At 45.2% G+C, this 12,966-nt stretch overlaps 1 pseudogene; it reads left to right on the top strand.

The window, feature by feature from the left end:
* Window positions 1–11,321: 11,321 nt before the first annotated feature.
* LOC144768986 (solute carrier family 2, facilitated glucose transporter member 10-like) lies at window positions 11,322–12,451 on the top strand (annotated as a pseudogene).
* The last annotated feature ends 515 nt before the right edge of the window (window positions 12,452–12,966 follow it).

The following is a 12,966-nucleotide window of genomic DNA, read 5'->3' as shown; positions in this document are numbered from 1 at the left end:
TCCCCAACCTTTGGAGCATCGCACCCATGCCTATCAAGGAATCCTACTACCCCATTATTAAAGAGTGAGAATAGGGTGGGCGCTAGAACACATCCCTATCTAACTCCACAATTTATCAGAATGGCTCGTTTTTTAATTTTTTATTACATTTTCTTTATTGAGATTTACAATGTACCATCACACACATAAGCGTCTGGTAAGATACAACATTTCAAATCGTCCAAGGTAGGTCAGTAATAACCAAGAAGGTAACCCAACATTAAACAAGGTAGACAATCGTGCTTACGGTGAACCTCATCAATTACAATCGATCTTACAATTCTTGCTGTGATTCGGAGCATGCATTTATTTCTAACAACCACTACATTGAATGGCAATCCATCCCATCCCAGCCTCCCAGTGCAATATACAGTTCAGGGGGAACTACGGGGGAGTTTCAGCCCCCGTCTAGAGGGTCTGACTATAAGTAGCTCTTCAGTGGTTGCCAAATGTCTTGTGGGCGTGAGGTTGGTGGCTGTAATGTAGGGTATATGCTGCTCATTGTGTCGCAGTGAACCAGGTCTTGGAGCCAGGCCTTCACCGTTGGTGTTTATGCTCTGCCCCAGTGTAGGGAGACCTGACGTTTTGCGATTAACAGAGCGATTGCTGTAAACTGTCTTATACTTTTCATCAAAGGCTGGACATATCCAAGCAAAGCTGTCAATGGTGCAGGGTGCAGTGTTTGTTCAACCATGAGAGATAGGTACCTGGGAAACCTCCCCCCCAGTACGCCAGAATGGGCTCGCAGTTTCAGGCAAGATGTGAGAAATAGGCATTAGAAGCAGCGCACCTAGCGCACGCTTGTGAGGCACTGGGATCTATCGTGGCCAACAGTTGCGGGCTTATGTATGCTCGGTGTAGGTATTTAAAATGTTCGAGTTTGTGGCGATGATTATTCGATATATGACGTGTCTGTGCGCAGCAATATTGCCACATTTTGTCAGTCAATGGTAGATCCAGATCCCGTTCCCAGGTTGTGCGCGCTTTGGCACCAACTGCAGGGTGGAGAGACAATGACTGGCGATATAGACGTGAAACCAAATGGGCTCTGTCCGATGAAGTTATAACTGGCATGAGAGGGGGGAAAATCAGCCAGCTCCATTGCAGCATCCGAAATTGCCCCAATCAGGGGGCCACGGACCCTATGAAGGAGGAATTTGTCCCTGTAGGGAGCATCACTGTGGGGAAGGAGTTCCTCCATAGTGCACAGTCGTGAGTCTTTAAATAAATTCCTCACTTCCCGTAACCCATGTCGGATCAATGTGCGCTTAGTGAGGGTTTCTGTAGTGGGGGGTATCCATCCATGGGTTGTCCGCCAATGGTATGTGAGCCGTGTATAAGAACTCGGTTTGTAAATACTATTGCAGTTTTGTCCATTCTCAACACGCAGTGGGCAGTGTCTGACTCTCAAAGGGGCAGCGAGGCAGACCCTGTGGTAATATAGCGGATAAGAGATTAGGGTGTATCTGGGATCGCACCAGTAATATGTAAAATGGACTTGAGTGACAAGATAATATAAGTAAATAACAGGGACTCCAAATCCCCACCGCTCATACGGTATAATTAGGGTATTCTAGCCTATGCAAAGCTGCTTTCCGGCCCAGACAAGGCAGATGAGCAAGGTCCAGAGTGCATTGAAGAATTTCATGATAAGGGCGATGGGAATGTTTAAAAAGAGGTATAAAAAACGCGGAAGAACCACCATTTTCAGTTTGGCGATTCTGCTCGCCAGGGAAAGGGGGAATCTGATCCACCTCTCCACCTGCATTATGAGTCGATATATCACCGGCCCACAATTGAGGCGGATCACCTCTGGTGTGCTGCAATGTAGAAAAATGCTGAGATATTTCAGAGGGTCAGTGCACCACTTAAGTGGGAATTCAACATCCTCCTGAGTAGTGGCTGGAGTCAAAGGGAAAATTTCTGATTTGGTGCAATTAATGACTAGTCCTGAGTACACTCCGAACCAGACCATCTCACGCAGTAATGGGGACAGATTTGTAGCTGGTTCCGCACATACAGCATGTCATCGTCAGCAGAGAACGAGGCTACACGGGGGCCAGGATGAAATTGCAAGCCTCAATGGAGATGTCTCTCCTGTATGTGCCATACCAGGGGGTCCATAGCTAGGATAAATAATAGGGGCAAAAGTGGGAACCCTTGCCTGGTGCCACACGTCATGGGAACTGAGCTGGTATTTCACTATTCAATTTCAGGCAGGCAACTGGGCTGGCGTATAGAAGTCGGATCAAATTCAGAAACCCAATTGGAATTCCTAGTTTCTGCACACAGGAAGGGCCACTCCAGAGAATTGAATGCCTTCTCGGCATCTAGCAGGACGGCCGCTGCCGGCAGGGTAGGTTCTATTTGGTTCATTACAGCAAATATAGCACATAGATTAAGTGCGGTGGATCGACCAGGAACAAAACCCGCTAGAACGGGGCATAGTTTTGTGTCAACTAGCATCAACAGGTGGGTAGCCAGTATCTTGGCAAGGATTTTATAATCATGATTAAGTAAGGACAATGGCCTGTAGGATGTGCAGTTGCGTGGTGACTTACCGGGCTTGAGCAGGAGCGTGACTATTGCTTCACGCATGATAGGGGACAGAGATCCTTTCTGTAAGGCCTCATCATAGACTTCCAGCAGGCGCGGGGCTAGTTCATGCTGATAGGCTTTGTGAAATAGACCTGTTAGGCTGTCAGAGCCGGGAGCCCGACTGCTGGCTAGATCCCTTATCTCCTGTTTGATTTCGTCCTTGTCAATCAGGGAGGCCAAAAAATCATGTTGTCCCTCTTCTATCCAGACCATGGCCACCACTTGCAAATAATCCACCAGGGCCTGTCCTACTGGAGGATTGCGTGATGTGTATAAGTGAGTGTAGTAAGAGAGAAAAGCAGCAGTGAAGCCCGTCCCCCTCGTCAGTGTGATGTCAGTGTTCATATCTAGATGCGTAATATATGCCGATTGATATTGAGGCCGAAGTAGCCAAGCAAGTGTCCTGCCGGGCCTCTCACCCTCCCCGTATGCTCGGCCCTCGCGTATTTACCTAAGTATTTAACTTCTCGGGTCGCCAAGTCAGTAAACTCGGTCAGCAGTGTTGCTCAGTCGTATAAGGTCTTTGGGGAAGCGGTCGTCTGGGCAGCTGTGTCCATATCTCTAAGTTTCCCCTCCACCGCCTCCAAATCTCTCCGTATGGAGTGTAATACACCAGCATGCTTAGCGATACAGACCCCCGTATATATGCCTTAAAGGCGTCCCACAATGTGGACTGTAAAGTCACTGTTCCCTTGTTTATCTGGAAGTGTTCCCTAATGGCATTGCCCACATCAGCGTAGAAAGCTGAGTCGAGGAGAGCCGCGGCAGAGTACCTCCACAAGGGTTGTGGTTTTGGAATCATGGGGAATTCAATCGTGAGGAGAACAGGAGCATGATTGGACAATGTGCGAGGTAAGTAATCAATCATCTGGACTTCCAATAAAAGTCATGGTGTAAGGTACCAGTGGTCAATCCGAGACCAGGATCCATATGCGGCTGAGTACAATGAATAGTTCCGGTCTGTTGGGTGTCGCGTGTGCCAGGGATCCGCCAGCAACCCGGACTTCAAGAGTGTGGTAATGGCCTGTGTTGCGTGTGGTTTCGTGATGCATCCCGGGCCAGTTGTGTCTGTTGTGGGGTCCAAGTAAGATTGAGGTCCCCCCCATGAGTATGTTGTCTGTGTTAAGTTGTTCAACATGCGCAGCAAGCCTGGGAAAGAAGTCATTAGTGTCTACGTTTAGCGCATATACATTAATTAAGAGAAGTTGTTCCCCTCCCAGAGAGCCCAACACCAAGATATACCTGCCTTCGTCAACTATCACCACTTCCGAGACCTGAAAAGGGAGAGAGCAATGGACCAAGATGCGCACTCTGCACGAGTATGACCTATAGCTGGAAAAAAAACGTGGCTGCCCCATGACAATGAAAATCCATGCTCCTGGAGTGGGGCGTAGTGTGTCTCTTGAAGGAAGGCTAGTTAGATAGTGGGTCTGGACAGATAAGCTAAGACCTGACGCCCCTTCCTCGGGTTAGAATGCCCTCTCACATTCCAGGATAGACATTTAAGGTGCAGACCGGATCTGCGCTCACCTGGGGAGGTCATATATACAGAGTAACACAGTTCACAGCATCATGCAAATATGTAAAAGCCACACCATCAGCAACGTAAAGAAGCATTACTATGTACCCAAAGTAACCTAACAATTCAATATGAAGAACATTCCCAATTTGAAATCCAACAGAAAAGAGAAAGAAGGAGAGAGGGGAAGGGAAAGGAAAAGAAGAGAGCAGGAGAACATCCTGAGGAGGGTAGGCAACACTCCAAGGGAGCCGTCTATGTAGGGTAGGCATAAAGAGCTGGATCAGTTCCGCCTTATGTATAACTGTTAGACAGCCAGGAGCGTTCGAGGTGGAGCATTTCCTCATGAAATGTGCACGACTCTCAAACCATGTACAGTGTTCCTTCATTGTCGCAAATATAGTTCGCAGTCCCGCTGCGTGCTGCTAGACAAGAGGGCTGTCCCATTTGCACATAGAACCATGGAGCGGTTACAAGAAGTTAGGAGCTGGGGTATTGGCGTCCACCCTGTTTATGAAGCTTGTTCACGTTCTGGTGCTGCTTCCAGAACTTCACAGCATCGTCAGGGGTGTCAAAGATGTGGGCATTACCACCGATTTGGATGCAGAGGCGAGCTGGGTATAATATTGCGTACTTGACATTCGCCTTTTGTAGGGTGCGCTTGATGTCTGTGTACTTGTGGCACGCTTCTTGCACCATTGGTGTAAAGTCCGGGAAGATTGCAATGTCGGAACCTTGGTGATTAAGAGAGCCACGTTTCCAGGCCAACCGCAGCACAGTGTCCCGGTCTTGATAATTAAGGATTCTGGCTATGATCAGCCTCGGAGTCGCCCCCAGCGCCGGACGGGCCCCTTACATCCGATGTGCTCTTTCCACAGCAAAGGTAGCAGAAAAGGCCTCTTTGCCAAACATATCTACGAGGACTGAATTTAGCCATGGCACCCGTATTCGTGGACTTGGCAACTCCTGCAATGCAAATATTATTTTGGCCAAGCGCACCTCTAAGTCCTCTGCCTTAGTGGGCCATGTTTTAAGCTGGTTCTCAGCCCTTTCCAGCCCCTTCTGAACGGTAGGTTGCGCGTCCTCCAAAGGCGGAGATTTTTAGCGCGGATCCTCCGATGTGGGTATCTTGTGCCTCCAGGTGCCCATGAATGTCACCTAATCGGGTTGTAAGGGTGTGCAGGCGGGTATCAATGACCTGAAAACCAGCAAGCAATTCACCCATGATTGCGGCGGTGCCCTCCAGCTGGTGCGGCTCAGTCTCAGTGGTGCCCTCGGTCTCCTCGCGCCTAGGCGTCTTCCGGGCCTCAAAGTTCAATTGGTGTTGATTGGGGTCAGTGTGCCCCATCGTAATCGGTCACGTACAAGCAGGCACGCCAAAACCCCAGGACGAGCCTCAATGGGTTGGGCGCTCCAGTGTCCCAAACTGATTCGCTCCTAGTGCATGGGTCACAGCATAGTTAAGCCTCAAGGCGCCAACCACCACTTGATCACAAAATGGGGGGGGGGGGCACTCGCCTCAGTTATGTTGACTAGCAGTGCAGTGGATAATGGCCCTCTGGCATCGTTGGGTCGGGAAGAGGGGAGAGGCACAGGATGTCTCACATCATGTGGCAAGCACGAAGTTACAGGCTGTATGCGGGCACTGTACCCTTTTACCTTGTTGGAAAAGTCAGACGCTGTGGGGAAGGGCGATAAGGCCCAGCTCTGTTTGAGGAGGCCCTGCTGTCGAATTTTTTAAAATTTTGCCAGGATCACTGGGCGCCCCCTACCCCTCGAGCTCTCTGCTGCAAGAGTACTCACTTCGGTACGCTGGTGACTTCAGTAGATGGTCTCAGCATATTCACTGCTCTGCCTGGACAGGTCTGCATCTAATTAGGCAGATGCGGTGCAGGAGCCGGTCAACGGCCCGCCTCGCGCTCCCAGGGCCCAGCATTCAGGCCCACCCAAGAACCCTGTTGTCTCGGGGCCTCCGAGGGCCGTGCCAGGCCAGAGAGTGCATCGAATCGTTCATAGCACACCGGGCACGGTTCAATCCAGCGAGGAGCTCTTCCCCTGGCCGCACGCCGATGTCGTCAGCTCCTGTGTGAGCAGTTGCGGATTCTTGTTGACGACGGCTCCGGAGCTTCGTAGTCGAGCTGCCATCTTGGTTGCTGGCTAGACTATGCTCCCCTCAAGAATGGCTCGGTTAATTGGCTATCCTCCCCCACCTGACTTGGGCTTTATTTGCTGAGTGCAGACAGATTAAAATGTCAAGTAAGTTATGAGGGAGACCCATCTCAGCCACCACCCTCAATAGTTTGGTTCGAGGGGCCAAGTCAAAGGTCCACAAAAGCGACATATAACTATCCCCCTTTAATGGCAACTTCTCTCCATTAAATGCACAGAACACAAACTGCCTGATCCAGGGTACTAATATTGGCACAAAAGCCTACCTGAAAATCAGGCAGACACAGACCTATTCCATTTGCCCCCTCCCAGCTCATGTCAGATCAGCTTCTCTAATGAAAGGGAGTGCCTCTCTATTCAGTGTTTCTTTTGTTTTCAGTCTGGTTGAAGTATCCCAGATTGGCAGTGCAGGCGCAACATTTGCACACGAGACTCTTGCTGTAGTGTTTTGTAAACGGGATTTGTTTTAAAAGCAGAAATGTGCCACAACTTGTCTAACAAGAAACTTCTGATGTCACTGTGCATACCATACTTATCTTGCAACTTGTGAACTAAAACTTCAATGTTGGTTTGTTTCATATATCAGACTCGGAGGATCCAGCGTATCTATGCAAAAACCAGGCAGCGATTCCTAACAATTTATTGAGCAACTTTTGTCCAGGACTTCAATTTTTCAACGAATTATTGAAATCAGCTTAAAACAAGACATCATTAAGTCACTGAATAAAAATGGGTGAGTGATTTCTTTTGTTTATTTCAAGTTCATAGTTAAGTTTTAATTGCATTAAAATTTACCAGATTACAATGTAATAGCTGACTTTGGATTTGTAGCTGCCACTTGTTCAGATAACTTAACTTTGATGGCATCGGGTCAATCATATTACAATATCATGTGTGCTGGTGACCTTTTTCTACTCATGCAATTCTTGGAAGAGAGGTCTCAGAGCATGGGTGTTGAATTCGTGTCTGCTGGCAAATGTCTACAGACAAACAGGGTTGAATAGAGCAAGCCCTGTATATGGTCCACTTTGGCCAAAAGGTTAACATTTTGGGAACACAGTGCTGCAAGATGGCTGTATGACTAGAAGAAGACTTATCTAATGTTTTATTTGTTATCAAAATTCCTTGAGAATGGATTGATTCCTTCAGTCCACCTTGTAAATGTATCCATCATCAAAAACAAACTTTAATATGTTAATCAAGATACTTCAGAAGATTTTGTTTCTGGAAAGTATTGCCTTAATTTGTTGAGAATTAAGATATTTGCAACAATTCATTTGTCCCATCTGATTAGTGTTCCATTATCTTTTAGTCTTTCTATTCCAGTATTGTAGAATAATTTTTGAAGGCTGCTTTGCCTCTAAGTATCTCTTGCTGACCCCTGTTCTACTTCTGAAGCGAGAGTTGTTTTTGTAACTTATTAATGCAACTTATGCATAGGAGTTGTCATGGTCCTATCCCTATCAAAATTGAATCTTCAAATTCCGCGAAACTGGGAGGCGCATACATTTCACTGTACATGTGTTGTATTCTCAGTATTGGTGGTGGATAGATGGGAGTGAGCACCTTTTGATGAGAAGCACCAGTAGTTCTCTTTATGAGCACAAGGAGACTAACATTTATACTAACATTCAGCTGCACTTAATTCAGAAGGTTTGTATGTAAGGACATGCATTGGGTTAAAATCTTAACTAATCTTGTCCAAATCCTCCACTTATCAGAAAAATAAATTTTTCATTCTTTGTAAGCAATGCAGACCTTTGTAGTGACAAATCCCTTAATTAAACAAAGCACAATTTCAATTTCAGCTCCAACGATGGACAGACATACATTTCTTACTGCCTATTAGGGGGTGCTGGTGGTGTATGACTGTGTGCGGTTTGCAAATGTAAGTTGGCTATGAGGTGACTTAAGGACCATGAATCATGGCATCCATTTGGGAAGTCTCATATTGGCTTGAAAATATTTGTCTGGCAATGACTTGGAGAGCTGAACTGAACAGGAAAAAATAGCAAGATAGCCTTCAGCAATAGGGTCTCTATATTATACGGCATACGAAGGAGTCACACGACCCTTCCATTCTCTTTCCAATATTCATTCATGCATCACCTGAGGTTATTGAGTGCTGTAATATGAATTTTCTGATTTATGCAGCTAGTACCCTGCTTTATTGGCATTCATTCTGAGAAGTGATGCTCTATCATCTGCAAGCAGGCAGCCTGTAGGCACCATATAGGACCTAAATGACATACTGCCCAGTCATGGAAGACTCAAAACTCCTCAAATGTTTCCCTATATTGCATTTAGATCTCTGGGCCCTGCGTTCCCACACCTTAGCTTCCTGAAGAATTAGTTGGAATTGTGAATTCAGTAAATAAACAAGTCTTCAATCAAGACTTATAAGACACAGCACATTACCTTGACCTCAGAAATAATTGGAGCCTCACAAGAATGTTGATGCAATTAAAAATGAAAGAGTGTGATGCCATATTTCTTGGATTTATGAAACCGATAATGAAGATAGCAATATTGAAATGTGGGCAAAGATACTGCTTAGATACTTCATGAGCTAGGACGCAGTGGCTACCAATACCATGAAGGGTGGAGGTTTCAAACTTAACTCACAAACAAACGTTTTTTTTTGCAACAATAAAAACAAACAAACGCCTCAGAGAAATTAGCAAGGAACTGCTCTGAGTGAGGATGATGCCCTTGGCCATTCCTGAGCAATGGTTCTGCTTCGTCTCTCTCCAGCCTTTGACACTGTGATCCAAAATGCACCAATTTACCGACCTGATGAAGTAGTGACATTGGTTGGACTGGCGCTGAAGTGCATGTGAAACGTGCCTCCCTTATCTTCCCTTCTATCAACAGTATGATTCACCTATGCTGAGCATATTCTAAATATATAAAGTTAAGCAGGCCTTACTTAGGTATAGACGTGGGTTCAAATGTATTTGACATCCCTTTTTATTCTGCTAATTTTCTATTGTTTGTGTATTGAAAAAATCCTCACACTGATTCGGCTTTTCTCTCTTACTAAATATTTATTAATTTTATGTAATTTCATCTCTTTTTCACAGACTCCTCTTTACCAAGCAAAATCTTTACGACAGCACTTCTAATGATCCATGTACATTTCATTTTTAACCAACGCATTTCAGAGTTATTTGCACTACTTCATCAGGGCAATTACCTTTAGCAATTGCTTGACACCATATGAATGAACAATTATTCTAAATCTGTACATCTGAGTGTTGCACAATGCCAACATCAACCAGGTACTTTTGCCTTGTCTAACGCTTGTTCAGACATGAATTCAAGAATCCCTTTACTGCTGCTATTGATCAAAGAACCCAAAGGGCTGTGAATCCTTTGCCCCTCTCTTGGATGTCCAGCTAGCCTGGTCATCGCATCCACACCAATACAAAATGTCGTGAAAATCAATTCGTCTAGGACTACCATATCGCCTTTTCCATCTCTTCAGTGGATCGCAATCAAACAGCCCTCCGATTTAGAAACTCGGCTGAAAGACTAGCTCAGGAATCTCTACAAGGCAACCTGCTGGCTATGTGATTACTATAGTTGTGTCTAAAAGTAGATCTAAGAGGCTAGGATCCAGCGGATGTTAAGACTAATCACTGATTAAGGATGCATTAATTACATTCCATTGAATATATATGTATGATATAGGGATTTCCAGAAATTGTAGAAAAGGTGCTGCCCTTCTGGATGTATGTTGGACACCCCTTCTCCCAAGAGCTTCTACCCTTTCGACTGACAGATTAATAGATTCGCTCTCTTGAAACCTTCTGTCCCCAAATCATGTAAGGTAGAAGACAATCCCTGCCCCAGCCAGGCTTAAATCTTTTAACACAACCACCTTGTATCTATAGCATTTTACGGCAAAAGCAACTTTATAAAGTTCTGAAGAGCACCAAAACCTACCTGTTCCTCCCAGCTTCCTAACCATTAACCCATAACTTTCCACTCTAGTGTAAAGGAGCCTTTCTGTAATTGATGTCACAATAGTTTACACAGAAAAGCCAGGCATTGTTAAAGGGACATTGCAGAGCCCTTTTGTTGATGACTGTTCATGTGTCAAGGGTAAGAGGACAAGCTTTCTTTTCTTTTCATTAAATGGCCACTTTAATATATTTGTTCTCCTACTCATCTTTTCTACTTTTCCTCCTCATAAAAGCAATCAAAAGCAGTGACGTGAGGGTTATGGAGAAATGTGAGTACATGAAAATCAATTAATAATTTGTAAATCTGATGACAGCTGATGACTTTTAAAGCTATTACAAAATTAATTTTGTAACCTTTTAAATTGTCTTTTAGATCCTGAAGTGCAATCGATGTACGATGTCCTATATCTGCTCTACGCCCGGATCTCTGCATACCGCTTTGTGATGAATGCAGGAATCCAATTTCAGATAAACAGCCCCTACTTCCGAATTTTGATAGGAAATATCCTCACACCTGCTTTGGCAATTGAAGGTGGCATGCAATGTTTTTCTGGAAGATTCAGCTTTCGTCGTCTGTTGTCCGTGGTCATGCGTCTGCTCCTTGCCCGCATTTTAGGATACGGGCTTATGGTGATTGGAGATGTCCTGCCGCCTTATGAGATCTACACTGAGTTGTGGCTAGACAACATCATCTTACCTGCGGCAGCACTTGAATTTGCCATGGGAGATCCTCTTGGAAAGCTCGTTTCTCGTCGTCCGCTGTTCATAGTCGTGTGTACACTCTTTGGGTATTCCTTGGCAGCCTGGTATATAGTCATTGGAGAAATCCTGTACCAGGCTCAGATAAACGTCCCCCTCCGGAGGTTCCTACAAGATATCGTAAACTGTGCTTTTGTAATTGCCATTCTCAGTATGCGGGTTTGGGTGCCAATCATCACTAATCTTCCTGCTAGTAGAATCACAGTGCATACCATCAAAGTGGTGCTTGTTGGGGGAAGCCTGCTTGCAATTTTGTTTGCACCAAACATATGGCTATTGCTTGCCTTGTCATTGTAGGGTATGCCATTTTCATCTAAAGCAGGTCATGCTGTATATCTGTGAGTCGGTGGGTCCTCGTCAACGAGGCATGCTGGGGTCACATCGTAAGACTGGCATTACGAAGAATGATATATTACACGTATGCATTGAAATTATTTCTAATGTGATGTAAAGGAAGGCTGGGAGTATGTTTGGATGGGCTATTGTAGCAACCCCTACTCAGCCTTTTAGTATTCTGTTCCTCCCATCTCATCCACCAAAATGAAACAACCTGCACAAAGAAACCCATGAGGGCCTTATTCCATTAGAGAACCCTGAAGAAACCAAGGAACCTAACGCTGAACTCAATTGTGAACTCCAATATTCATGCATTGACCGCTTCCATTCTAGGGACAACTTGCGGATGAGAACTTTGGTTGACCTTGGTCTAGTCATCATTCAGCACCTGCCTGGCCAACCGTATGTTCTTTACTGCTATGCATCAGTGACATTTAGCTCCATGGGCTCACAGCATGATTCTGCAGTCATTTTGCCCTCCATTGGGCTTGGTGTGGAGAAGTCAGTTTCCACATTGGTCATCAAGGGCTGTGCTGAGAAAGCTGGAGGAAGAGTCCTGCTGCTTGCCAGTTGTGCTGTGATGTCGATATCAGTCACTGGAATTGAATTAGCAGGATTCAGAATATTACTAGTGTCCCACAACAGTTGCATCATCATCGCAAAATCAAACCTTTCACTGCCTATGGTGAGTGCTTCTGTCACACTAGTCTCCGGTGACTCCAATGGCAGACCACTACTCACCGTCTAGAGGTGCAGGCGAGACTCCATCAATCTGACTGTTGCAGTAACTTGATTTCATGCCCCTAACATTGACTTGATCAGCACTACAAGCTTAAGGTTTCTTGCAAATGTTTATTACGTTCAGAATACGGGAAACCTCAATACAGTCTAAGGAAATAATGCAACAAAAAAACCTATGTTTTTCAAAAGCACAGGATTTCATGTATATACCACCCTGAACTGGGTCTCTCGATTAAGCATGATGGCACTTGCGATTACGTTTTCAATTGGATTTGGGCCAAGTAAGTTCAAAGATTGCACACCTTGGACCACTTGGACGTAGTTATTTTTCCCTCACAATTGGCCCGATTCACTAAACTGAGCCGTTTGTGACCAAAAAAAGCTTTCTCCTATTTACAAGCCCCTATTTTGTGATTCGGTAACCTATTGCTGAATCGCAAAATGGGTTAGTGATTCCGTATTAGGAAGTGGCATGTTAAGGGCATCCCTTCCTAATAGCAACTCACAGTGAAATATACAAATATTTTGTGACCAAAATGTGGACGCAAAACATTTGCTTTTCAACACCAATTTCAATATGGTGCTAACACATTCGCAAACAGGAAGGGGTACCAAGGGACCCTTTCCCCTCTGTGAATTCATATGAAAACGTTTTTTTTTGCGAGAAAGCAGTGGTCCCACGGACCACTGCCTACTCTTAAGAAATTAAAAGAATACTTTAAAATTGTTATTTTTGAAACGCATCCCATTTTTCTTTAAGGGAAATTAGCTTATTTAAAAGCAAACACAGATATGGTGGTATGCTGTCCCCAGCAGGCCGCCATCCCTGTGCTTTTT

Source organism: Lissotriton helveticus, chromosome 7 (genome assembly GCF_964261635.1).
Source record: "Lissotriton helveticus chromosome 7, aLisHel1.1, whole genome shotgun sequence".
NCBI lineage: Eukaryota > Metazoa > Chordata > Amphibia > Caudata > Salamandridae > Lissotriton > Lissotriton helveticus.
This window is presented reverse-complemented; position numbering and strand designations above follow the sequence as displayed.